This window comes from Chiloscyllium punctatum, chromosome 26, assembly GCF_047496795.1.
Source record: "Chiloscyllium punctatum isolate Juve2018m chromosome 26, sChiPun1.3, whole genome shotgun sequence".
Lineage (NCBI taxonomy): Eukaryota > Metazoa > Chordata > Chondrichthyes > Orectolobiformes > Hemiscylliidae > Chiloscyllium > Chiloscyllium punctatum.
Genome location: NC_092764.1, coordinates 41,774,464 through 41,800,174, shown reverse-complemented (window position 1 = coordinate 41,800,174; position 25,711 = coordinate 41,774,464).

Sequence of the window (25,711 nt, the reverse complement as noted above, 5' to 3'; positions counted from 1 at the left end):
CTATGAATATTGCTGAAAAAGACATACTGTAATTTGTCACAATGTTTCACCTTGCTCTCATCAGGACATTTCACAAGAAATACTAATGTAGAAGGAAAGCAATATTGTATAGAAGGTGAGTGTGCAGATTGCTTTGCAAATGGGCTGTTCAATGGTTGTTAATGATGACTGACAACTGCCAAGCTTTGTCTGAGTTTTATACCAGGTAGGTTGACACTGATTGGTCAAAGATTGCTTTGATAAATAACCCAGAGAATGTCTTTCACTTATTTTGTTGAGTTGAAACAGGTGTGCTGTATGTAGATGTTCTTTCTGTCTGCAAAGACTGGGGCACTGTACATTAATATGTGACTTACAGCACATGCACGTGCACTGCATTTGGAGCCTGTGATTATCCTATGTTGGTTGTCAACGTAATTCTTTGCACACTCAGGATTCTCTAGCACTGCAGCATTACATAAAAGTGATCTTAACCTGCCACCTTTGTATGAATTAGCATGCATTGAACTTAATGCACTCAACAACTTGCACAATTGAGTTCAGTTTTAATGATGCCATGTGCATTGAAATAAATGGTGTTGCTATGGGATCCCAACTAGATTCAGCTCTCATAATCATCTTTATTCAGTACTACTCAAGTTGTCTGCTACCAAATGACTATTTCTCTAATATCCTCTTTCTATCATCATCCATCCTTTGAGCTATCTAATTAGCCATATCCCACCTCCTATTCTCTTATCACCATGTCATTTTTAAAGATTCAGACATGGGATGTCAGCATCACGGGTCTGGGTGAGCATTTATTATTCGTCTCTAATTGCCTTGGGAAGGCTAACCTACTATCACTAATCTCTCGGTGTTACACCTCCTGGATAACATAATATATGGTCCATCGCCTTGGCCACTGTTCCCTTATATTTCAACATTTCTGTGATCAGCCATTGACAATCTCTCTCTTTAAAAAAACCTCAGCCTCAAGCTCTTACGTCTTGCAAATTAATGTCCCACGTCTGACCTCCCCTTGAAGGACCTTGAATATGTTGCCTCTCCACAAATCTGTGCCTATTTTTCCAGTTAATGTTTTGTGAATCTTCATCAGTCTTCCAGCCCTGCCTCGGTACTAAAATGACCCTAAGCAAGGTTGTAAAGTGACAGTTGATGTGACTGTTATGATAGTGCACAATCTCTCCTTGTCCTCCATGACACCTATGCAGAATCTAAAATGACTAGCTGTAATGCTCCCTCAATGCTTTTCCTCTGCTGTTGAGTAGGAGTCCTGTCACTTGGTGACAGTCTCGAACATCTTATTGTAACCAACTCATCTCCAACCATGTATGCTCTGCTCTTTGTAGAACCAACACCTCTTCAGTGCAAATAACATGATAGAAAGTTAGCGCAGTTCTGTGGCATGCAGCTTCCTTTATATCATATATAAACATTGAACTTTAGGTCAAGATAATGTGAGTCGTTTTATGGAAACTATCCTGTTGTTGTGTAAATCTTGGGTGCTTATGAGCTATAACATGAATCGCAAATGATATTTGGTGATTAAAAATGCAGATTTAAAAGTTTTGACCTTAGACAGTTATTTACCACATGAATAGCCTGGTTTAAGCCAGTTGGTCTATGTTATCAAACTCTAGGCTGCCCCTATGAATATTGGTGGTTAATGCCAACTACAGAAAGAATGATCCCTTTCCATACAAAAACTTCTTTGCACTTTGAACCTAAATAATAGGGTGTGAATTGGTTGTATAAATATGGGGGTTAAAAAGTGTGGCGCTGGAAAAGCATAATAGGTCAGGCAACATCTGAGGAGCAAGAGAGTCGATGTTTTGGGCATAAGCCCTTCAGCAGGAATCTTGATGAAGTGTTTATGTCAGAAATGGCAATTCTCCTGCTCCTTGGACGCAGCCCGACCTGCTGTGCTTTTGCAGCATCACACTTTTTAACTTTGATCTCCAGCATCTGTAGTCCTCACTTTCTCCTGAATAAATGTGGGGAGCTAGTAATCAAGAATGTGAGTATTATTGAGTAAAGCAAATCAAAATAAAGCTCTTATGTAAAAGTGTGGAATTGGACTCAAATGATGCCTTGATATCAAAGGCAGTCACTCTCATGTTAAGAACTGGAGGGATGGGTAGGTGAATGAATGACTAGAGGAGTATATGGGTGGATTTATAGCACCCCTTTCCTTCCTGCTGGGGACCACTGAGCTTTTAATATGCTAAATTAATTCTTAACTATTTATTTGCGTAGGGTGGGTCAGCAGCTTATCTCAGTAGCTCCCACATACCTCCCAGAGGGGGGTGAGAGGTTGTGGGCTAGACATCCACTCTGTTTCACATGCCCTCCATGCTGAAAACTCACCTTGTGGACAGACCACATCCGACCTCAGTAATGGGAAGTGAACAAAGGACCTCCTGCCTCTGACAAGAGGGTGCTATCAACAGAACCGATTCAACCCTCATAAGGACTTTCAAAATGTGCAATCTTGGAACCCTAAGAAAAGAAGGAAGAAAAACTAAATCAAGAAAGTGCAGATCAAATAGCTAATGATTTATTGAACTTTTAAAATGGACCCCAAAGCTTACCCTACCCACACACTGTCATATGATGGTAAGGGAAGGAGTGCTATCTTTGGAGGGTGTTTTTTGCACATTAACGGCACACCCATCAGAGAGTAGTATGGTCCTTCCTTCCGGGATGGTGATGCTTCAGAACCCATCTTCACCAACCCCCACCCCCACTAATCTGCACCCCCATATCCCCTACCTACCCTCCTCCTCCTCCCCCCCCCCACCCCCTTATTTGGCATCATGGCTGTCTTCTTCATGGGTTTGCCTACAGTCCTGGCCACACCCGCTCCGCAAATCCGATGCTGCTGGGATTGTTGGAGCTTCTGGTTGCTCACATTGGCCAGTGTTGCATAAACTAATGGTTCTGAAGCAATTAACATTTGTGCCATATTGGATCCAGCCATTCTCTTGATGTAACTCACACTCTGTGGTTGGAAATAAGGAGAGAGAAAGAGTGTCTGTAAAAACTCCTTAAGATCTGAGGATTTATGCCGGGCCAAATGTATGTACTTTTATGTTGTTATCTAAGAACAATGCATCTACTGTCGTAACTTCACAGTGTTGTATCCTTTTACCATAAATCACCAGATCAGCTCAAGACAAAACAGAGACAAAGGGTTTGTGGTAGTGAACTACCCCAATCTATCCCTACCCAAAGCTATAAACTGACAGAGATGATAGAAAGGACCAGCAGAGGTTACTGGGGAATGGTGCTGCACCTTTAAGAGAGCTGAAGCAGTGTGGATCTGATCCCTATCATAAGGCAAGGAAATCCAGAAGCCTTTGCAAAGAGCAACTGAAGGTTCCAGGAACTAAGGTTAGAGATTCCTAAGGGAAAACAGAATAACTTTGTTGTGTTATGTCTCACAGTCAGTATATCAGCATATCTTTATGAGACATACTCAAGATATCATCATTGCATTATGGCATGTGTCCTGACGGTATAAAGGTCTCCGACTCCATCTTGAAGACATGAGTATTTCCTTTGACAGCTTGCTCCATTGTGTGATTGCTCTTGGGAGGAATGATTGTTGATGCACTGTCTGGGAAACAAATAGCCATTCTATTGTGTGTATGGCTATCTCATGTTTTGTAATTGCCAGAGACACAACACACTTGTTTCTATCAACTTTCACCATTGCGCTGCATATGTTATAGAATGGGATCAGTTTATCTTTTTCCCTCCTTTGTTTGAGTTATGGACACACTTAGTTAAGATTTTTGTTTGCAGATTGTTAGATGATGCAATTTTTAGTTTAAAGTGAGATTAAATATGAGGAGGAGGGGGGAGTTGGGAGAATGTGGATAGATGTGATCCAAGTGTGGATTTAGCCTTGTCCGTTTCCCTAAGTATAAAATTGGCATAAGAAAGGTTAATCTTATGGGCTGGATGTGATTTTGTTACATTTCATGTGATATTTAGGTGACCTTGATGGTGGCCTTAAAGAATGATTTTGCTTTTTGTCAGTTAGTAGAGAAATAAATTGAAAATATAATGCTTACATGACATGTGTATGCAGGTGCATTGTTTGACATACTGTCCCAACCACAGTGCTCTTTGACCTTGAGCTGATATTTTGACCCCGTGTCCTCTCCATAGTTAGACACACCTGTTTCCACATTGATAATTGGGCTGTTTCAGCCCAACTGTTGCTTAAATATTCACCCTTGTCTTTGCAACTTCTAGATTCAATTATTCCAGCAATTTTATGACCTTCCTCCCATGGTCCAGCTTTTGTTAACATTCAGAAATGTTCAGTTTGAACTCTAACATACACTCAATCCTGTTTACACAGCAGCCCTGTGTTTTCTGATATACTGGTACCTAGTCTACTTGAGTCTCAATTTTAAATTTTTCATTATTTTTCAAAATCTTGGCACTCCCTATTCCTGCATCATTGTCAAGTCCTAATTAACCCTGAGAACCTTTCATTTCTCAATTTCTGGCCTCAGATGTGTTCCTTTTGCTAATTGTTGATGGATCTACCATCAGTAATCTGGGCCCGAAGATCTAGAATTCAGTCTTTCAACTTTTTCTTTGTCTCCATTGCTCTCTTATCCTTTAAGATACTTTTGTTACTTAACTTAACATCTCCTCCTTTGACGCAGAGTTCTGTGATTACACTTACTGGGAACACTGTACATCGGTTTACGACATTAAGTGTTTCGGTGAAATGTGAGTTGCTGTTGTTGATGTAATATACTGAAGGCAATAAAATAGTGATAAAAACAAAAGCATTAAAGCAACTCTAAAAAGGATAATAAAGCTGACTGCTTTTGAACATTAATCTATGATATTAAGGAAGCTAAATTTATTCTCATTAGAACAAAGATTAATGGAATCAATTAGGTAGTGCAAGGGAGCTATTTTGTTTTGTTTATTTGTTTGTGGCTTTTAAACGTGGTTGGTAAGGTTAGCATTTATTGTCATGTCTAATTGTGAGACTCCTTGAACTATTGAACATGGAGATGTTTACAAAACCCATCTTACTGCAGGTTATGAGAAAAACAAGAAAGAGGGAAAATCAAACTTGGCATCAATTTCATCAGTCTACCATCAATTATGGGTGTATTCGGGGTGCTGCCCTTTTAAGAGAGCTGAATTGAATTGAACTGAATTGAATTTATTGTCACATGCACCAAGGCAAGGGAAAAGCTTTGTCTTGTGAGCATGCAAGCAGATCACAGAGTTAAGTAGCACAGATAAGTAAATAATAGGTAAACAGAGGCAAAAACAAAAACAAAAACACAAGTACAGGTGAATGTCAAGAGTTTGTGAGTTCATTTAGTATTCTAACAGCAGTAAGGTAGAAACTGTTTCAAAACCGGCTGGTGCATGTGTTCAGGCTCCTGTACCTTCACCCCAATGGTAGAGGTTGTAGAAAAGCATTGCCAGGTTGGGATGGATCTTTGAGAATGCTGGATCTTTGACAGCGGGCCTGGTAGATAGATTCTATAGATGGGAGGTTGGCCTTGTGATTGTCCAGACTGAGTTCACCACTCTCTGTAACCGTCTCTGATCTTGAATGGTACAGTTGCCACACCCGGTAATGATACATCCAACAGAACCCTCTCGATGGCACACCTATAAAAGTTAGCAAGCTGGTCAGGTGACTTTGAAGATGTGGAGCTGGAGGCTCAGTGCAGAGCTGACTGTGGAGGTGTGAGCATTTAAAATAAAGTGTTCCTGTTCAGAGTTTTAAACCTTGTGCCTCCCTTGTGTATAATTCCTGGTTCCTAGTGAATTATAAGATTAACACCATTTATGTAGATCTAGCTCTCCATGGCTGAATTAGTGGGAGTCATTACCTACAGTCTGGGTCCTAGTACGTTCTATACCTTTAGCTACTGTCATTGCCTTTTCTGAGTGGTGATTGACATGGTGGAACATTGATTCATAAGCTGAGGGAGGGCAGTAGGTGAGAATCAGAACAATTTCATTGCCCGTGTGTGATGTGATATCATGAGACTTCACTGGGTTTGAAGTCAATGTTGAGGACGTCCTGGACCACTCACTCCCAACTGTATAGCTGTGCACTGATCCTCTTGTGGTTTTGCCTTAATGGTGATCGAGAGTATTACAGGATGATGATGGAGGAGTCTTGGACTTAAACACTTTAAGGTATGATTCTGTGACTCTGCTTAAGGATTCTCTGGGATACTTCTCCCAATTTCTTGACAAGAACCCAGACGTTAATGAGAAGGACATTACAGGGTTCACTGGCCAGAGTGTGGCTTTGTTATTCCTGGTGCCTATTACACTGTTGGCGGTTTTATTCTTATTTAGTTTTTTCTGTATGACTTGGTACAACTGGATGGCTTTCTAGGCCAATTACTAGTCAATCACATTGCTGTGGGTGTGGAGTCACATGTAAACCATCTGGGTAAAGGTAGATTTCCAGTTGTTATGACCATCATTTCCAGTTGTTATGTTTCATGACCATCATTATTAAGGCTATCATTTCATTCCAACTTCTTAATTCAATGATTATTAATTATATTTACAATCTTCCTGTAGCATTAATGATCTCCTGTCCCTCGGTTTCAGTTCTGCACTGGATTACTTGATTGTAATATTAGCATTATGCAATTGGCCCCCTATAAAAGCTAGAATTGAAGAACTATGTTATGAACCGAAGAAGCCATAAAAACCACTTCTTTCACCTTCGATGTTAAACGAAGTTCCAAAAATTGAAATGAATATTGACATAGTTAATGTATTCAAAAGGGAATTAGATCAATTTTAGATTTAGCAGAGACTGGAGAATTATGGGAGTCATGCGAGGAGGATATTAAACATGTTCAGATTGCGTCCTGAAACTTGATCAGGCTGGCTGCTCAAGTGGGATGGGCTGGATAGCATTTTCTATTCCATTTACAATCTTGTACTAATATTTGTAACAGAATCAATCATACACTTGCTTGTCTGCAGTAATGAAATGTTACAATCCCACTTGTGATCGGTACATCTGCTGAATTACAAGCTTGCAAATGATCCACTTATCTGGATAAATTGACGTGTAACTTTATGCAAAAGGTCAGCAGAGGGCAGAGTGGTAAAAGGGAAACCAAGGTAAAATTTCCTGTGTATTGAAATAACTGAATTTTAACATCAAGTTAAAGTCTCATTTCATGATGCTTAGCAATTTCTTTAATATATTTTGTATATTTATCTTGAAATATCATTTACTGGAATATATTGTACCTCATGGCTAAATTTTAATGTAGAATTCTCAAATACAGTTGTGTGAACTGAGATGTGGTTGTGCTGACCTACCAGAAATATTCTTTAGAAATCAGCTTGCTGTGCAACTATAATAGTATACTGTTTGATGTATAAATGGGAGCAACTATTCTGTGCACAACCAGGTCCCATAACAGTGAAATGAAATGAGCACGATCACCTGATGAAGGAGTGGTGCTCCGAGAGCTATTGTGCTTCCAATTAAACCTGTTGGACTATAACCTGGTGTTGTGTGATCTTTAACTGTGTACACCCCAGTCCAACACCAGCATCTCCAAATCAGAGCAACCAATTAAACTTCCTTGCTCATATGTTGGAGGATTTGAGCTATAGGGAGAGGCTGAATAGGCTGGGGCTGTTTTCCCTGGAGCATTGGAGGCTGAGGGGTGACATTATAGAGGTTTATAAAATCATGAGAGGAATGGATAGGGTAAATAGACAAGGTCTTTTCCCTGAGGTGGTGGAGTTTAGAACTAGAATGAGAGGGAAAAGTTATAAAAAGGACCTAAGGGGCAACATTTTCACACAGAGGGTGGTGCATATTATGGAATGAGCTGCCAGAGGAAGTGGTGGAGGCTGGTACAATTACAGCATTTAAAAGGCATCTGGATGGGTATATGAATAGGAAGGGGTTAGAGGGACATGGGCCAAGTGCTGGCAAATGGTACTTGATTAGGTTGGGATATCTGGCTGGCATAGAGAGTTGGACCGAAGGGTCTGTTTCCATGCTGTACATCTCTATGACATTATGACTCTATTTGAGGTAAAAACACAGCTGGAAACTCTCAGCTGCTTCAATAGTAACATGTGACCCTTAGAATATGCTCAAAAACTGTAAACAGGTACGCTGGGACTCTCTTTCACACCTACCTGAAGTACTGCATCTATGACAATGCAGCACTTCTCTGAGGTTGCAGTGTCCAGTCCTATAATGGAGTTTAATGCAGATAAATGTGAAGTGATTCACTTTGGGAAGACAGAATACTGGGTCAATGGAAAGATTCTTGGTACTATGGATGTGCAGAGGGATTTTGGTGTCCATGTACATAGATCCCTGCAAGTTGACACCCATGTAGATAGTGCTGTTAAGAAGGCATATAGTGTATTAGGCTTTATTGGTAGAGGGATTGAGTTCTGGAGTTGTGATGTCAAGCTGTAACTGTACAAAATGCTTGTGCAGCCACACTTGTAATATTGTGTACAGTTCTGGTCGCCCCATTACAGGAAGGATGTGGAAGCATTGGAAAAGGTGCAGAGGAGATTTACCAGGATGTTGCCTGGTCTAGAGGGAAGCATTTATGAGGAAAGGCTGAGGGACTTGGCTCTGTTCTCATTGGAGAGAAGAAGGCTAAGAGGGGATTTAATGGAGAAACACAAGATGATCAGAGGATTAGATAGGGTAGGCAGTGAGAGTCTTTTTCCTAGGATGATGACGGCGGCTTGTACGAGGGGGCATAACTGCAAATTGAGGGGTGATGGATTTAAGACAGATGTTAGAGGCAGGTTCTTTACTCAGAGTGGTAAGGGCGTGGAATGTCCTGCCTGCCAATGTAGTTAACTCAGCCACATTAGGGGCATTTAAATAATCCTTGGATAAGCATGTGATAATGATGGGATAGTGTAGGCTGATGGGCTTAGATTAGTTCAGAGGTTGGCACAACATCGAGGGCTTAAGGGCCTGCTCTGCGCTGTATTGTTCTATGTTCTATGTTCAATATATAAGTAGTTTTCACATTGTTCAAATCAACAAACTGGCACTGTAAGAAAATGTTTTCTTGATATGACATTGGATTCCTGATCATAGAATCTAATTACTGTGTCTTCATGTTCTATGTTCTTCGTTCTTCTGCTCCTCAGATGCTGCTTGACATGCTGTGCTTTTCCAGCACCACACTCTTGACGCTGATCTCTAGCATCTTCAGTTCTCATTTTCTCCTAGAACTTGGCTAGTTTATTATCATTTTATGCATATACATTCACAAGCAGCTTAATACATGTTGAGTAGATCCTCAGACTGTTTTAAAGAGAAGTTATGTACTCACCTACCTAAACAGGTATACACCTGACCCATGGCCACTCAATTTAAATTATTGACCCAGAGAGGCAGCAGATTGGGTGAGATGATTCCATAAAGATCTTCACTTTTGAATAAAAGATTAATTGCTCAAGATCTCAAATGTGCTAGAAAATATAAAAAATAAGTGGAGCGATGGAGAAGGGACAGTCTAGAGAAGGTAGGAATAATTAGATTGAGTGGGATCAATGTACTAATGAAGATAGATGGTGCAGCTGAAATAAAATAGTTATGAATTAATATTCATTATTAAACATAATCTTTGTATCAAATACAATGCAATATTATTTGTGTAGCAAATGATCAAATGTTTAGTTAAGTGAACCTGTAATTGGCTGCACAAATGTTTGATACTTGAATTTATTCTTGTGAACTGGCAAAGGAATAATTTATTCAATTTTTCCTTTGATCTTTCATTATTGAATCAGGCGTTTGTGAGTTCAATCCAATTTAAAAGAATTGAGTACAAAATTCCAGGCTGGCACTTCAGTGCAGTAATAAGGAAGTGCTGCACTGGCTGAAATGCTGTATTTTGGATGAGACATTAAGCCAAAGCCCTGTCTATCTTCTCAGGTGGATAACAAGGCAATAGTTCAAAGAAAAGGAATGGAATTATCTTGGCCAACATTTATACCTCAATTGACATCACTGAAGAACAGATTAGTAATCGTACTTTATTGCGCTGTATAAATTAACAGCAGCACCTCTTGCACGCCACCGTGATGACAAAAAGTAATTCATTGACTGTGAAGTGCTGTGGGACATACTGAGGTAGTGAAAAACACTACAGTCAATCTTGTATTGCAGATCTGCCTTTAGTGAAATTCTTTATCTGTGCAAACCTCACTGTGTGTCTTTTTTTGTTCACTGCAAGTTCAATCTTTGCTAATTTATGGCTTCAAAGAAAGAAAATTAATAGTAAATTTGCTTTCTGGAATTGCAAGTACGCACTATGCATTTATCTCACGCTGCACGTGAACAATGTGTCATTTGAGAAAACAATGTTTATGGGCTTTTTGGAGAATGTGAACCTTGCGAATGGTGGGATTTTCACATATCGAACTGTAAGGCTTTGCTTCTCAATCAATTAGCTCGTCAGCCTGAGAAAACAAAGCAGCTCTAGCACTTTCTCCTTGTGACCCACATTTTTTGCAAGGAATTGTTGTGTATTCGAGTCTCTGCTGGAGGTAATGATTACATTTTATACATTTTAGAATTGCATCTGTACAGCCAAAACACGTAACTGAAAACCAATAAAATACTACTTGTCATTTGTACTTGACAACAAAATGAAATGATCTGAAGACTGGGAAATAGGAACAGCAGTAATCGTAATGGTGAAATTGGAAAGGTCTTTGGTTGCACCAAGCTGCAAAGTCAAATCTTGTACAAATTACATCTGCATCCAGTATTCCACCCAGAATATAAGGACCTCTACAATTTGCTGCATAAGTTCTTTTCCATTGATATTGAGGAAAGGGCTTCGCTGTATAATTTAATGTCTGCTAATCTTTGCCTCAATGCTAATTTAGCCAATTTCAATCAATAGAGCACTGTTCAAAAGATTGCACTGTTTGGTAAATTGCTTTGCCATTTTGGAAAGGTAAAAATTCATGTCCAGAATTGGAAAGGAAAGTTTTATAAATTAAACATTGAATGTAAAAATGTGGTGAATGTTGTCCATTAGTATAATTATATTTTTAAGTTTTGTTTTAATGTGCACAGCTTCCTGTTATTGCAAAAGAAATATCCCAACATCACAGAATAGTGCAGCACAGAGGCCATTAATTCCAACTGCTCTGCATGGCTTTCTCAAAAGCATTCCAGATGCTCCTTTTGCCCATTCTTTCTGCACATCCATGCATTGTTTCCTTCACCTATTTAATTCCATTTTGAAGGTCAGTATTCAATCTTCAACATGATGTCAACTTGTGCATCCTAAATCTGAGCCACTTATCGTACAAGGAGTTCAAAGGACCTCTGGTTTAATGACCTGAAATCGATATCCTCTGCTTACTGATTCTTCACTCACTGGAAACCATTTCTGTTTTCTTTATCAAATATCTTTCATGATTTAAACCTCTCTAATAAATCTCCCCTTTGCCTTCCCTGCTGCAAGAAGAACAGTTCAGCTTCTCCAGTCTTTCCAACTAGGTGTAATTTTTATTTATTGTACCTAGTCCAAATAAATGTCTCTGTACCTTCTTCAAAGTCTTCATGTCCTTTCTAAAATGTAATACTCATTATTGGCACAATAATGGATTTTTGTGAAGTGGCAAGCGAACAATATATTCCTTTTTAATCTGAACTCTCACTTCAGTTTCACTCCAGAGACATGAATTCAAAACACTAACGTGGCATGCTAGTGCAGTAATAAGCAAGGGCTGCACTGTCTGAGATGCTGAATTGTGAATGCAACATAAACAAAGTCTCAAATCTCCAGAAGAAGCCAAATTAGCATCTTATTTTGGGTTTGCTTAGTTTCTAGGTTCAGTACTCTGTCAAGGATTCAATGCACTTTCTCACCTATTAATGTTATCCTGCCCTGTTTCTTTCAAAGGTTTGTGCACACACACTCAAGTCTACTTGTCCTTGCACACTGTTTACAATTATATCATCTATCAGTTGGTCATTTTGGTTTGTGTTTTCTAAATTTCAATTACACCTGAATGTGTGACCATTTCCAAATCCCGAATAGAGTTCAGAGTGCTTTGATTGCCAACATATTGCAGAAGACTCAGTATGATCCCAGATGGTGTTGTAAATGGACAGGTCCGATCCCAGACCTGGCTTGATAGATCAAATTTTGATTTGCTTTGGTTTTAACAAAGAGGTCTCTCACTGAAACATAAGCACACAATGTTTCAGATTTGACGTTAGCAATAAAACAAAACTGGGAAATGGCAACAGAGTAGAAGCACAGAAAATGGGCCCCTGTGCTGAGCTCGTCTGCGTCATCTGCTTTGACTTTATTTATTTATTTTTCAAATTTTTTTCTTCATTGCAGCTTACTCTCTGTGAAAGGGTGGACGGTTTCAAGGTGTCCAGCATAAATGATGCAGGTTTCTCCACGGTAGTGGAGGAGGGAGGTGAGAGTGTGTTCCTGACGGTAGTGGAGGAGGGAGGTGAGAGTGTGTTCCTGACGGTAGTGGAGGAGGGAGGTGAGAGTGTGTTCCTGACGGTAGTGGAGGAGGGAGGTGAGAGTGTGTTCCTGACGGTAGTGGAGGAGGGAGGTGAGAGTGTGTTCCTGACGGTAGTGGAGGAGGGAGGTGAGAGTGTGTTCCTGCTGATAATGGAGGAGGGAGGAAGAGTATCTTCCCGACGGTAGTGGAGGAGGGAGGTAAGAGTGTGTTCCTGATGGTAGTGGAGGAGGGAGGTGAGAGTGTGTTCCTGGTGGTAGTGGAGGAGGGAGGTGAGAGTGTGTTCCTGACGGTAGTGGAGGAGGGAGGTGAGAGTGTGTTCCTGATGGTAGTGGAGGAGGGAGGTGAGTGTGTGTTCCTGATGGTAGTGGAGGAGGGAGGTGAGTGTGTGTTCCTGATGGTAGTGGAGGAGGGAGTTGAGAGTGTCTTCCTGGTGGTAGTGGAGGAGGGAGGTGAGAGTGTGTTCCTGCTGATAATGGAGGAGGGAGGTAAGAGTATGTTCCCGATGGTAGTGGAGGAGGGAGGTAAGAGTGTGTTCCCGATGGTAGTGGAGGAGGGAGGTGAGTGTGTGTTCCTGACGGTAGTGGAGGAGGGAGTTGAGAGTGTCTTCCTGGTGGTCGTGGAGGAGGGAGGTGAGAGTGTGTTCCAGTTGGTAGTGGAGGAGGGAGGTGAGAGTGTGTTCCTGGTGGTAGTGGAGGAGGGAGGTGAGTGTGTGTTCCTGATGGTAGTGGAGGAGGGAGGTGAGTGTGTGTTCCTGATGGTAGTGGAGGAGGGAGTTGAGAGTGTCTTCCTGGTGGTAGTGGAGGAGGGAGGTGAGAGTGTGTTCCTGCTGATAATGGAGGAGGGAGGTAAGAGTATGTTCCCGATGGTAGTGGAGGAGGGAGGTAAGAGTGTGTTCCCGATGGTAGTGGAGGAGGGAGGTGAGTGTGTGTTCCTGACGGTAGTGGAGGAGGGAGTTGAGAGTGTCTTCCTGGTGGTCGTGGAGGAGGGAGGTGAGAGTGTGTTCCAGTTGGTAGTGGAGGAGGGAGGTGAGAGTGTGTTCCTGGTGGTAGTGGTGGAGGGAGGTGCGAATGTGTTCCTGATGGTAGTGGTGGAGGGAGGTGAGAGTGTGTTCCTGGTGGTAGTGGAGGAGGGAGGTGAGAGTGTGTTCCTGGTGGTAGTGGTGGAGGGAGGTGCGAATGTGTTCCTGATGGTAGTGGTGGAGGGAGGTGAGAGTGTGTTCCTGGTGGTAGTGGAGGAGGGAGGTGAGAGTGTGTTCCAGTTGGTAGTGGAGGAGGGAGGTGAGAGTGTGTTCCTGGTGGTAGTGGTGGAGGGAGGTGCGAATGTGTTCCTGACGATAGTGGTGGAGGGAGGTGAGAGTGTGTTCCTGGTGGTAGTGGAGGAGGGAGGTGAGAGTGTGTTCCTGGTGGTAGTGGTGGAGGGAGGTGCTAGTGTGTTCCTGGCGGTAGTGGAGGAGGGAGTTGAGAGTGTGTTCCTGACGTAGTGTTGGAGGGAGATGAGTGTGTGTTCCTGACGGTCGTGCAGGAGGTGAGAGTGTGTTCCTGGTGGTAGTGGAGGAGGGAGGTGAGAGTATGTTCCTGGTGGTAGTGGAGGAGGGAGGTGAGAGTATGTTCCCGGCGGTAGTGGAGGAGGGAGGTGAGAGTGTGTTCCCGGCGGTAGTGGAGGAGGGAGTTGAGAGTGTGTTCCTGGTGGTAGTGGAGGAGGGAGGTGAGAGTATGTTCCTGGCGGTAGTGGAGGAGGGAGGTGAGAGTGTGTTCCCGGCGGTAGTGGAGGAGGGAGGTGAGATTGTGTTCCTGGCGGTAGTGTGGGAGGTGAGATTTGGCCCATCACTGGTGCAGGTCCAGCAGTGACGGCGGCAGCTGTATTGCCGAGGTCAGCACTGCATGGTCTCCTCTTGGTGGTGACTTTGGTGGCAGTAAGATGGCAGTGCTGGTGCAGTGCTGTACAGGGACCCAAGACTGGCCAACTGCTTTCTGCTGGTGATCGTTTCAGCTTCAGGATGTTGAAGCATTTATGAAAGGCTGTAATGGTGAACGTTCACCTTTATTTCTTTATTTTTCTACTTTGTACCTAAGAACTTGTATCTAGGCACCTTTCTAAATAAGGAGGTGCTGGGATTGGTGACTTTCTACACTTTTCACTGTACTCCCGCATCCCCATTCTTGTGGCAATAAAATCTAATTGACTAAGATGAAATAGAATAAACCTGAGAATACAAATTCAAAGATTTTGAAGCACACAATTAAAATATAATTTCATTTATTCCAAAATACTCCTTTTATAAATAAACAGTAACCAGCTTTTGTACAGTACCCTAAACACATTCCTGCTGCAATGCTCGAACATTCACCTTTGTATACTACCCAAAAACACCCCAGGTACAGTATTCTCACCAGATAACTTGTCTCTAACACCTCGATAAGTCACTTCTGACCTAAAGTAAGAGCCTGGAACTGCAGATCGTTTCTTCCTTAAGTCTTATACATCTGAATCTAAACATGTTCAACTTGAAGGAAATGCATCAGGGACTTTTTATCTGGGACTATCATTAATTCTTGACTCTGAGGTAATAGAGTTTCACTGCATCCTTCCCTGCTCAGCAGCACTGATCCTTACAAGCATCTTCATCAAAGAACTTCACAGGACTGTTCAAAACTCAAAGTAAAATAATAAAAAAAAACTCTCAATCAGCTTTGGATGTTTCCACTAAGCTTAAATAACCTCTCCTGACGTGTTGACCTGGAGCTTACTTATCTTGTTCAATCCTGAAATGTGACCTATTTACCTAAAATTCCATTAAATCTAAAGCTACAACTATTTTAAAAGGTATCACCGTGGCTGCAGAAATACCGACACAATAATCATTAACTTCAGGCACGCTGAAGAATCATATGATGCTCACTCAATCTGAAGAGGCACACTTACCGTAAATGATATTAAATATAGCACATAAATTACAGCCTACATCACTGTGATATCTGTCCAAATCTTGAGCTCAAATCCAATCAGGAGGTGGGGAGCAGGGTGTCTGTTTTAAATGCTGTCTACCTGGATTGTAAATGCAGCTATCAGAGAGAATCCATTCAGTGGGAGCTAGCCTTTGCAGCAGTAACAAGGCAGTCTGTTATAGTAGGAGAGGCCCAAAGTTCACCAACACTTTTCAGTAAAGACACGATAGAGATGGCCTGAGCTAGAGGAGGCATTCCGGGTGACTCCAGCAGGATTAAAACTTGCAGCACAGTGAATAAACAGTTCCAGTAAAGAAAGAGCCCCAACAAATTGCTTTTTGGTATGAAGAAAAACCCTATGATTATTTTACAGGGTCTCAAGGTAGGCAGTGACACAGCCCGAGTAGGCAGTGATATACTGGTAATGTCTCAGGACTAATATCCTAAGACTAATTTGCTGGTGACATATACTCAAAGCCCAATGTAACAGCAGATAGAATTTAATTTAAATAATTAATAAAATCTGTAATTCAAAGATTTGCAATGGCTGCTATAAAACTATCATTGATTTGTTGTAACAAGCCACGCTCTTTAGGGATGAGCAATGAGTGCTAGCCATGCCAATCATACGCATGTCCCATGAAAGGGTACTGCCAACCTTGCCCAAGGGAAGAGAGAAAAGCAACTGGCGCTTGGGCAGACGGTAATAAGCAAATGAGAGAGGCTGAAGATTTTTTGTCACTATTTGCTGGGGGGATAAAGCACTGTCAATCAAATCCTGAGTCAACATAAATGTAAAAAAAACCCCACAGAATTATACAAATTTACCAAACTGGTTAATTCAAATTAAAAACAAAATACATAACAGGTTTTTCCATTATAATAAATAATCATTTCCTTGTTGATCAAGCTGTTTTTAACCTGCAGCAGAAAATAATGTAGACAGGATCAATTCCTAATATGTAAATGTATAACTTAAACTTTAACCCTTTTATAAGATCCCACTCACACAGACACTCACCTAAAGACAAATCATGAATATTACGTGCGAACAAAAATATCAGGGAATCACAGTTTTACAGCTTCAGTTTGGAACACGAAAATCAATGAGTTGTTTTCTTTTAGTTCCTTTTGATTACTTTGCCTCTTTGCTGTTGATACAATGTTGTGGTTACATAAATTCACTGTTTGAGGATTTACCCATTCAGATGGTGGTTTTCCCTTCCCCTTCAATTGGCAGCTTGCACCAAGAGTAGCTTACAGAGGAAAGATGAGGAAGAGTCTCTAGATACTAGGGATTTTCTTTTATTTTTCCAAACAGGGGCAGAGTAGGAGAGAAGGATGCTTTCTCTTCACTGGCTGGATGTTGCTGATACATTGTCCACACATAAGGCTGTAACCACCTGCCCAAGAACCATTCACATCCATGGCTGGGTACACAAGCTCATCGATTAAAAAGCTGGATACACCCAAAGCCATATTCAGCAATCCACTGAATGGATGCAAGACAGCAGACTGATGAGGAAAGGAATAGTATTGAATGGTGTCCTGACAGACTTGTCATATGTAGATGTACAGATGGGTCAATAAAAGGATTCGTGCTTTTTGGGATACTTTAGATGGTATCAAACTACTAAGAGATTGCGTTTTCCAAAGTCATCCTTCCACATCTCTGACTGAGACAGACATTAGGTCTTCTATCCCATGACTGAGGTTGTCTCTGCATACGTGCTCTGGTGTCATTGTGAGCTCCCTGACTGTGAAAAGGGGAACCTTGGATATCTCAGCCACCGGGATACCCTTTTCAGTAATCAGTCTCCACATCTCCACTCACTGGGGGTCCCACCAGACGTGACCTTCAGCAATAAGGCAGAAAAGAAGCATTAGCATCACAGAGGGTTCACCTAGATGCACAGAAACAATCCGGTTAAAGCCATACATGTGAATGCATGTGAAATGACTGTGCTGGATTAGTAACATTTATTATTTTATGAAGGGTAGTGATATCATTCCTGTGAGGCCTAAGAGTGCCATGATTACAGCAGATTTGCTGCATCATAAGAGTTAAACCACATGAGTAATAGACTTGTCTTTTAGTACTGGAGAAACCAGGATGTATAATACTTACAGTTTGGACTAGACTTTGGAGAAGTGATCCCGGCCCAGATGCATTTTGTGTTTCACTACCATCAAGGTCAGTGTATCTCTGGACAGCTCGAATCTCTGGCTTGGCTGGATGCACCTCTGATTCTCTTCAAGATTCTATTCCTCTGATGAGGCACACGTTCTTCCTTAAGGACAGCCAGCAATTTCACACCTCTCTGGATGACCATGTTGTGCAAAGTGAGCAGACCATTCACAGAGCAGAGATAGTATGGCATCACTCCTTCAGGATTCTGGAACCGGCTCTTTCGGATACTGATGGCCTGTTCAAGAGTGACCCTTGTGCTGATGTGGCTGAGGTTATATCTCTTCCGCTCTGCAGTTGTGCGGTTTCATACTTGAATACACAGCCTTCTCTTTACTGTTTATTCCTTTTCCAACCAGAGCCATCTCCTAAAGCTCTGGGGTGCAGCTGAATACCTGCTAAGGTAAGTCTAGAGCCGAGGGAATGGAGGCGAGGAGAGTTGCATGTTCCTCTTGCAGGATGTGGGAGGTAAGGGTCACCACTGGTGTCCCTGCTGACTTCACTTGTGAGAAGTGCACCCAACTCCAGCTCCTCTCAGACCGCGTTAGGGAACTGGAGCTGGAGCTGGATGAATTTAGGATCATTCGGGAGGCTGAGGGGGTGATATAGAGGAGTTAAAGGGAGGCAGTCACACCTATGTTACAGGATAAAGGTAGTTAGGTGACTGTCAGAAGAGGGGAAGGGAACAGACACTGCAAGGTCCCCTGTGGCTGTCCCTCTCAACAATAAGTAGACCGCTTTGGATACTATGGGGGGATGACCTACCATGTTGTGGCCATTACAGAAACTTGGATATCACAGGGACAATAAGGGTGTCGGATGTTCCAGGGTTTAGAAATTTGAAAAGAAGTGGAGGTTCGGGTGAGGTAAAAGAGATGGGGGAGTGGCATTGCTAATCCGCGATAGTATCACAGCTATAGAAAAGGAAATCATCGAGGAGGGTTGGTCTACAGTCAGTATGGGTGGAAGTCAGAAACAGGAAAGGAGCAGTCACTTTATTGGAATTTTTCTACAGCCGGTTCCTTCCCCCCCCACCAAATAGCAACAGAGACACAGAGGAGCAGATTAGGAGGCAAATATGGACAGGTGCAGAAGTAACAGGGTTGTTGTCATGGGTGTCTTGAACTTGCCTAATATTGATTGAAACATCCTTAGTTCAAGTAGTTTGGATGGAGCAGTTTTTGTCAGATGTGCCCAGGAAGGATTCCTGACTCAATAGGTAGATAGGTCAACTAGAGGGGTGGCCATATTGGACATATTGGATTCGGTGCATAGCAATGAACCAGGCCACGGATCAGACCTCTTGGTGGGAGACCATTGCGATGATAGTGATCACAACTCCCTGACCTTTACTCTGCTCATGCAGAGGGATAGGAGCAGGCGGTAATGGAAAGTATTTATTTGGGGGAGGGGGAATGACAATGCTCTTAGGCAGGAACTGGGGCACCTAAATTGGGAACATACGTTCTCAGAAAAATGCACAACAGAAATGTGAAGGTTGTTTAGAAAGCACCTGCTGATGGTACTGAACAGGTATGTCCCACTGAAGCAAGAATGGGATGGTAGGGTGAAGGAACTGTGGGTGACAAGGGATGTGGAACATTTGGTCAAGAGGAAGAAGGAAGCTTACTTAAGGTTGAGAAGGTAAGGATCAGACAGGGTTCAAGAGGGTTACAAGGTAGCCAGGAAGGAACTGAAGAATAGACTTGGGTGACCTCGAAGGGGGCATGAAAAAGCTTTAGTGGATAGGATCAAGGAAAACTCTAAGGCATTCTACACTTATGTGAGGAACAAGAGGATGGCCAGAGTGAGGATAGGGCCAATTTGGATAGTGGAGCAAATTATGCCTGGAGTCGGAAGGGAGGTAGGGGAAGCCCTTAATGAATACATTGATTCAGTATTCATTACTGAGAGGGACCTTGTTGTTTGTGAGGACAGCATGAAACAGGCTGGTGGGCTCGAACAGGTTAATGTTAAGAAGGAGGATATGCTGAAAATTTTGAAAAACAAAAGGATAAATAATTTACCTGGGCCAGACAGGATATACCCAAGGCTACTATGGGAAGCAAGGGAACAGATTGCTGTGCCTTTGGCAATGATCCTTGCGTCCTCACTGTCCACTGGACTAATGCCAGATGACTGGAGAGTGGCAGATGGTATTCTTGTTCACAAAAGGGAATAGGAATAATCCTGGGAATTACAAACCAGTCAGTCTTATATCTGCGGTGGACAAAGTCTTGGAGAGAATTCTGAGAGACAGGATTTATGATTACTTGGAAAACATGGTTTGATTAGAGATAGGCAGCACGGCTTTGAGAGGGGCAGGTCATGCCTCACAAGTCATATTTAAATCTTTGAGGATATGACAAAACACATTGATGAAGGTAGAGCAGCGGATGTGGTGTTCAGGAATTTTAGCAAGGCATTTGATAAATTTCCCCATGATAGGCTCATTCAGAAAGTAAGGTGACATAGGATACAGGAAAATCTGGCTGTCTGGATACAGAATTGGCTGACCATAGAAGACAGAGGGTAGATGGAAAGTATTCAGCCTGGAGCTCGGTGACCAGTGGTGTTTTGCAGGGACCTGTTCTGGGATCTCTGCTCTTTGTGATTTATGTTCTACATTCCATATAAAAGACAGGTCTCATCTGCACTGAATGCTTTGGGTGTAAGAGTGTAAGATAAGAGTTTCAATAGTGAGAGGGAGTTCAATAGTGAGAGGAAGGAGGCACTCCTTTCTTTTCTTTTGTACCTTTCTGATGTTCTTTCTGATGGCTTTTACTTTGGTAGAGGGAAAAAAGGCTGGTGATTAATTGGTAAACTATTCTAGAAGTTCTAATTATAATGAATAGTATTTCCATTTATGGCATGACGGATCAGCTTGGTCATGTGGAACATACATCGTGTAATATTATAGGAAGTCATGAATCTGCAGGAGGGGTGTCACCAGCTCCGCAAGCTTGAACTCTCGAATTTGGAACAAGGCCGATGACATTGGTGTCCATCCATGAGGCAGAAAATAACATGGATAGCAACTAGGGAGATTGTCATAGTTCAGGTTAGGAACAAACAAAAAACAAAGAAGGAATGAGTGATTGCCAAGCAGGCAGGCAGAGCAAGAATCCAAGGTTATCTTGTGTGTTGATTGCTTTGCCATTCTGGACACTGGTAGGAGCAATTGTTTCTCAGTAAAGTGCAGCCAGACAGCACAATGGGCAACTCTGCTCTATCTAAAAGTGATTCTGCAGCAGTTAGTGTCACCCGTGTGTTGCCTCCTGGTGCCAGGATTAACCATAATCACATGGTCTATGACTTTTCTTATTTTATTATATGTTAGTCAAGATAATGAAAAACATATAAATGGAGGATTTCAATTAATGGGACTGTGGCCAGTACCTTAGGCAATTTCTTCCATTGTCGGATTGTCCTTTGAACAAAAGATTGATGCACTGTCTGGGAAATAAATTGTCTTTGTAGTTTGTGGGATGGTTATACTGTTTACTTATTTCCAGAGGGCACCAAATATTTGTTTCTGTCAATTCACACCAGCCTATTTCATATTTTATTTAATATGACCAGTCTCCTTTTCTACCTCCTTTGATTCTCAGTCCAAATCTCAAGTATGTGGCTCAGGTACTAACTTAAAGATTTTATTACGAATGATTAATCATTCAGAGGAATACAGTCCTCCATCTGATTCTCCAACATATATATTTCCAGATAAAAACTTTAAATTATGAATTAAGCTCTCAAAATCAAACATTGCATTTTATTATTGCATAACTATCTAATCTGAAGTAGTCTCACAGTGATCATTTAGGACAATTATCTTCAGCTTATTCTTAATCATTGCCAATGATAAAGCTACCTAACTAAAAGGAGAAAAATGTATTCATAAAACAGATATGACGGAATGATTTTAAAAGATTGATCAGTATGAATATCTTGTAAAGACTGATTCTGGCAGTTTATAGCTGATTTTTCTTTGGGTATACTATGTTCCCTCCCAAATGGTAGAATTCAATTAAGTCAAAAATGGACTAATTTGACAGCAGCTGTTTTTATGAATATTCTTTTTATGCTGGTTTTCTCTCTTGATTGTAAGAAAAGTTCCATTTGGACATTATCATGCTTACTATTAATAGCTGATACGTGTCATTCAATTGGAGCAGATTTAATGCTGTATTCTATGTCAGAAGCTAAATCAAATAGGTATTTCAAAGTAATCTAAATTGAACCCTTTTGGATAGTACATTACATTCTATTTTGACTTGATGTTTGACTCTTTTAGTCTCTGACCTACTTTATTTTTTTTTCCATTCTTATTTACATGTAAAAGAAACCGACTGGCCTCATTTCAGTCTCCTTGAGCATCTTTGTGAAAATGTGTGTGGGTATATTGGGAAACTAGAAAGTGCTGATAAATTATTTTGTCTCTGTTTGGCATTAGTCAAAGCGGGAAAGATTAATGGACAGTAAAACACTTGAGGAAATATACCAATTTCCTCGCCATGATTTTATTAAACTCTTCAACAATAAACTGGTGTAACATTCAGAAGCATACAGTCAATTAAAAATGTAAGACAGATATGCATTTTTGCCTTTTCATCACCTCACAGTACTATAAGGAATGAAGTAATTTTTAAATATGGTCACTGTTGTGTAGAAATATAGTAGCCAAATTATGAACAGTAGGAAATGTTTTACATCTCCGTTAGATGCAGAGCTGACTCTAGTTTCTATGTCTAAACAGGAGCTCTGTTTGTCATGCTTTTAAAATATCTGCAGTTACAGGCTTACCATTTGCTTTTAGTTTCTCTTTCTCAGTTACAATGTCCAGGCTTGGCTAACAGCACAAAGAACAAAGAAACAATAGATACACACAACCAAACACACTGTATAATTAAACAATTAAGTGCTACAATAAAGCTCAAAAACAGTAACAGGATGAATGACCAGATTCTTGTGCAACCTGACAATTAGACACTTATTCCAGAACCCACGTAATTTCATGAAAATTCCTGAAAACCCCCTATTGCTAATCACAGTTGCTTAAACACCGAAAATTCCCCCAAAATGCATCACAAGAGCATCATGAAAGAATATTTATCTCTCAACAAATGGGTAGCTGTTGGGTAGCTGACCAGAAGGTTGAAAAAAGAAGTCGATTTTAAAGAGCATCTTTATAGAGGAAAAGGAGGAAGAAAGTTGGAAGCTTTAGGGAGGGATTTCAGACCCCAGCGATCTCTGCATTTAAAGGCACAGCAGTCCTCCTAGCTAATGGACCCTCATTGTAGCAGTATGAACGAGACTATTAAGTGAGCTCCACAAACTGGTTTACCCATGAGCTTTAAAAGATAATTTTGATTTTAACACCATCCTTTGTGAAGAAACTAAAAATCAAACATTTCAAAAGGTGACAGCTGGTGGAATGTTTGGCATAATTAGATTTGTCTTTTTAGGATTGCCTATCTGAGTTTGGTGATATCTGTGATCGTGGAGGAGAAAGACATTGAGGCTGGGGATTTCAGTTGGGATGTGAGGTTCTTGAACATGTTGCTATTAACACTAGGCCCTCTGCTGGAGCAGGATAGTGTCCTTATCCCTGGACTGGGAGGCCCGGGTTCAGGTCCCACTTGCTCCAGAAGTGTGTAATAAAATCTCTGAACAGGTCGATTACAAAAATATGTTAAATTAAAGAAAGGATATCTTCGATGTTTAAGCATCATAAATGTGCATAAATCCCGAGGGCCTGATGAGATGTATCCCAAGATGCTATAGGAGGCAAGGGAAGAAATTTCTGGGATCCTGGTGGAAATACTTCATCCTTCACTTATCACAGGTGAAGTGCCAGATGAGTGGAGGATTGCTAAAGTGGTTCCCTTGTTCAGAAAGGCCAGGTAATTACAGTAATTACTGACCTCAGTAGCAGGGAAATTATTGGGAGAAATTTTGAGGGACAAGATTAATCAACATTTGAAAACACAGGGATTGGTTAGGGATTGGTCAGGAATAGTCAGGGATTGCTTATGTGCAGTTTTGGTCACCATAATATCAGAAGATTGTGATTGGACTGGAGAAGGAGCAGAGGTAATTCAACAGGATGTGTGCTTCCAATTAAACCTGTTGGACTATAACCTAGTATTGTGTGATTTTTAACTTTGTACACCCCAGTCTAACACCGGCATCTTCAAATCTTGCCTGGAATAGGAGGTCTCAGTTATGAGGAGAGACTGGCCAGGTTAGGTTTACCCTGGAGCAGAGGAAGCTGATGGGAATCTGACTGATGTAATGTTCTGTAATAATTTGGCAATTCTATTCTCATGCAATACCATGTTATAAGAAAATCACATAATAGCAGCACCATTTAAACTAATGGCGCCAGAATCACAATATAACCAATACACACTTTGAAACTTCACGCTTTAGAAACGATGTCCCCGTTTCGTCAATTGTGTTATCGCGAATTCATGCTAACGAAGCGTGCGTTATAGCAGAATGACCTGTATACGAAGTATAAGAGGTATAGATAGGATAGATGGCGAGAATGTTTTTCCCATGACAGAGTATCTAAGACAATAGGGCACAAGTTTAAGATGAGGAATAAGCAGTTTCAAAGAGATCTGAGAAAAGAATGTTTCACCCAGAAGGTAGTAGAAATATGGAACATGCTGCCTGAGAAGATGGTGGAGGCAAATACTCTCGCAACATTTAAGAAACATCTGGCTGAGCACAAAAGGTACTGGGGCAAAGTAGACTATGGACCAAGAGCAGGTAAATGAAAAAAATATACTTTGGTGTTTGTTGGTCAGCATAGATATGGTGGGTGGAAGAGTCTGTTTACAAGCTGTATGACTCTGATTGTGATTGTGAGTATGAAATATAAAAGTCGAATGAGCTGAGACATCTGGTATTTGAAAAAATGGTCTGCGTGGTAAATACCTGTGTTGAATTAGCCTACAGGCCTTGCTATCATTTTCTTCAACTGTTTGAAAGACAGTGCAAGTGACAATGACGAATGTTAACACCATCAGCTTGGGACTGTACCATTTGCTTGAGGAGGATTTATGTTTAGAAGGACCCAATGGCATTCCCATTCCAACTTTTGTATAGGTCACAGCTGCCCTGAATTTTAATGCCAGTGGTTCATTTCAGGGACCATGAGAGGATGTAGAGTCATACAGCATGGAAACAGACCCTATTGGTGGTATCTTTCAATTATCTGCCCACAAATGCATCTGTACTCCATCTGATGCCATTTTCTCCAGAGCACAGCACCTCATGACAGTGAGATTCAACAGCTAGGACACAAGGATTCTCTTCCATCAACAGCTGTACCCACTTTGCTTTGAGAGCACCTGATCACCAACGTGTGACATTTATGAACAGAAAAAGCTTCCAGTCCATTACTGTTGAAATTATATGAACTGACAATGCCAAGTTTTGGAGGTCCATGTCAGATATCCATTGATACTAAATAATTTCTAGGTTCCTGCCTCATTCCAAAGGATGGCAAGATGGCTATTGATGTATGAGAGTTAACCCCCTCAAACACGACTTTATGAAACTGAACTAATGCAGATTGAAGATTCAACGCTAATCATCCTTTGGCCAGGGCCATAATGGAATAGATGATAGGCCTCCTGAATATGAGGCTTGATGCCTGGAATGTTCTGGCAGTGCCTTGCAGTATAACACAGACCGTCCCGCAGCACTGTGACTTGCTGTGCCCTTCAGAGCTGGAGTTAACAAAGAGGGTATCTCCTAGATACAGATCAAATGGGGGATTAACACTGGACTGAGGATCAGGACATTTACCAGGAAGGCTACTTGAGTGATCATGACTGAGCATGCTCCGCAGAGAAAAAAACTCATTACAACATGCTTCCAAGGCAAATGAGCTAGGTTTGGAATTTGTTTATTTGCTTGCTAATCTGACAAGTCACCTCTGCTTAGTTGCAAGGACACAGTGGACCCTGTTGTTTTTGCAGACACTGTTACTTTTACAATACTTGACCTTTTGTGTTTCTGAATG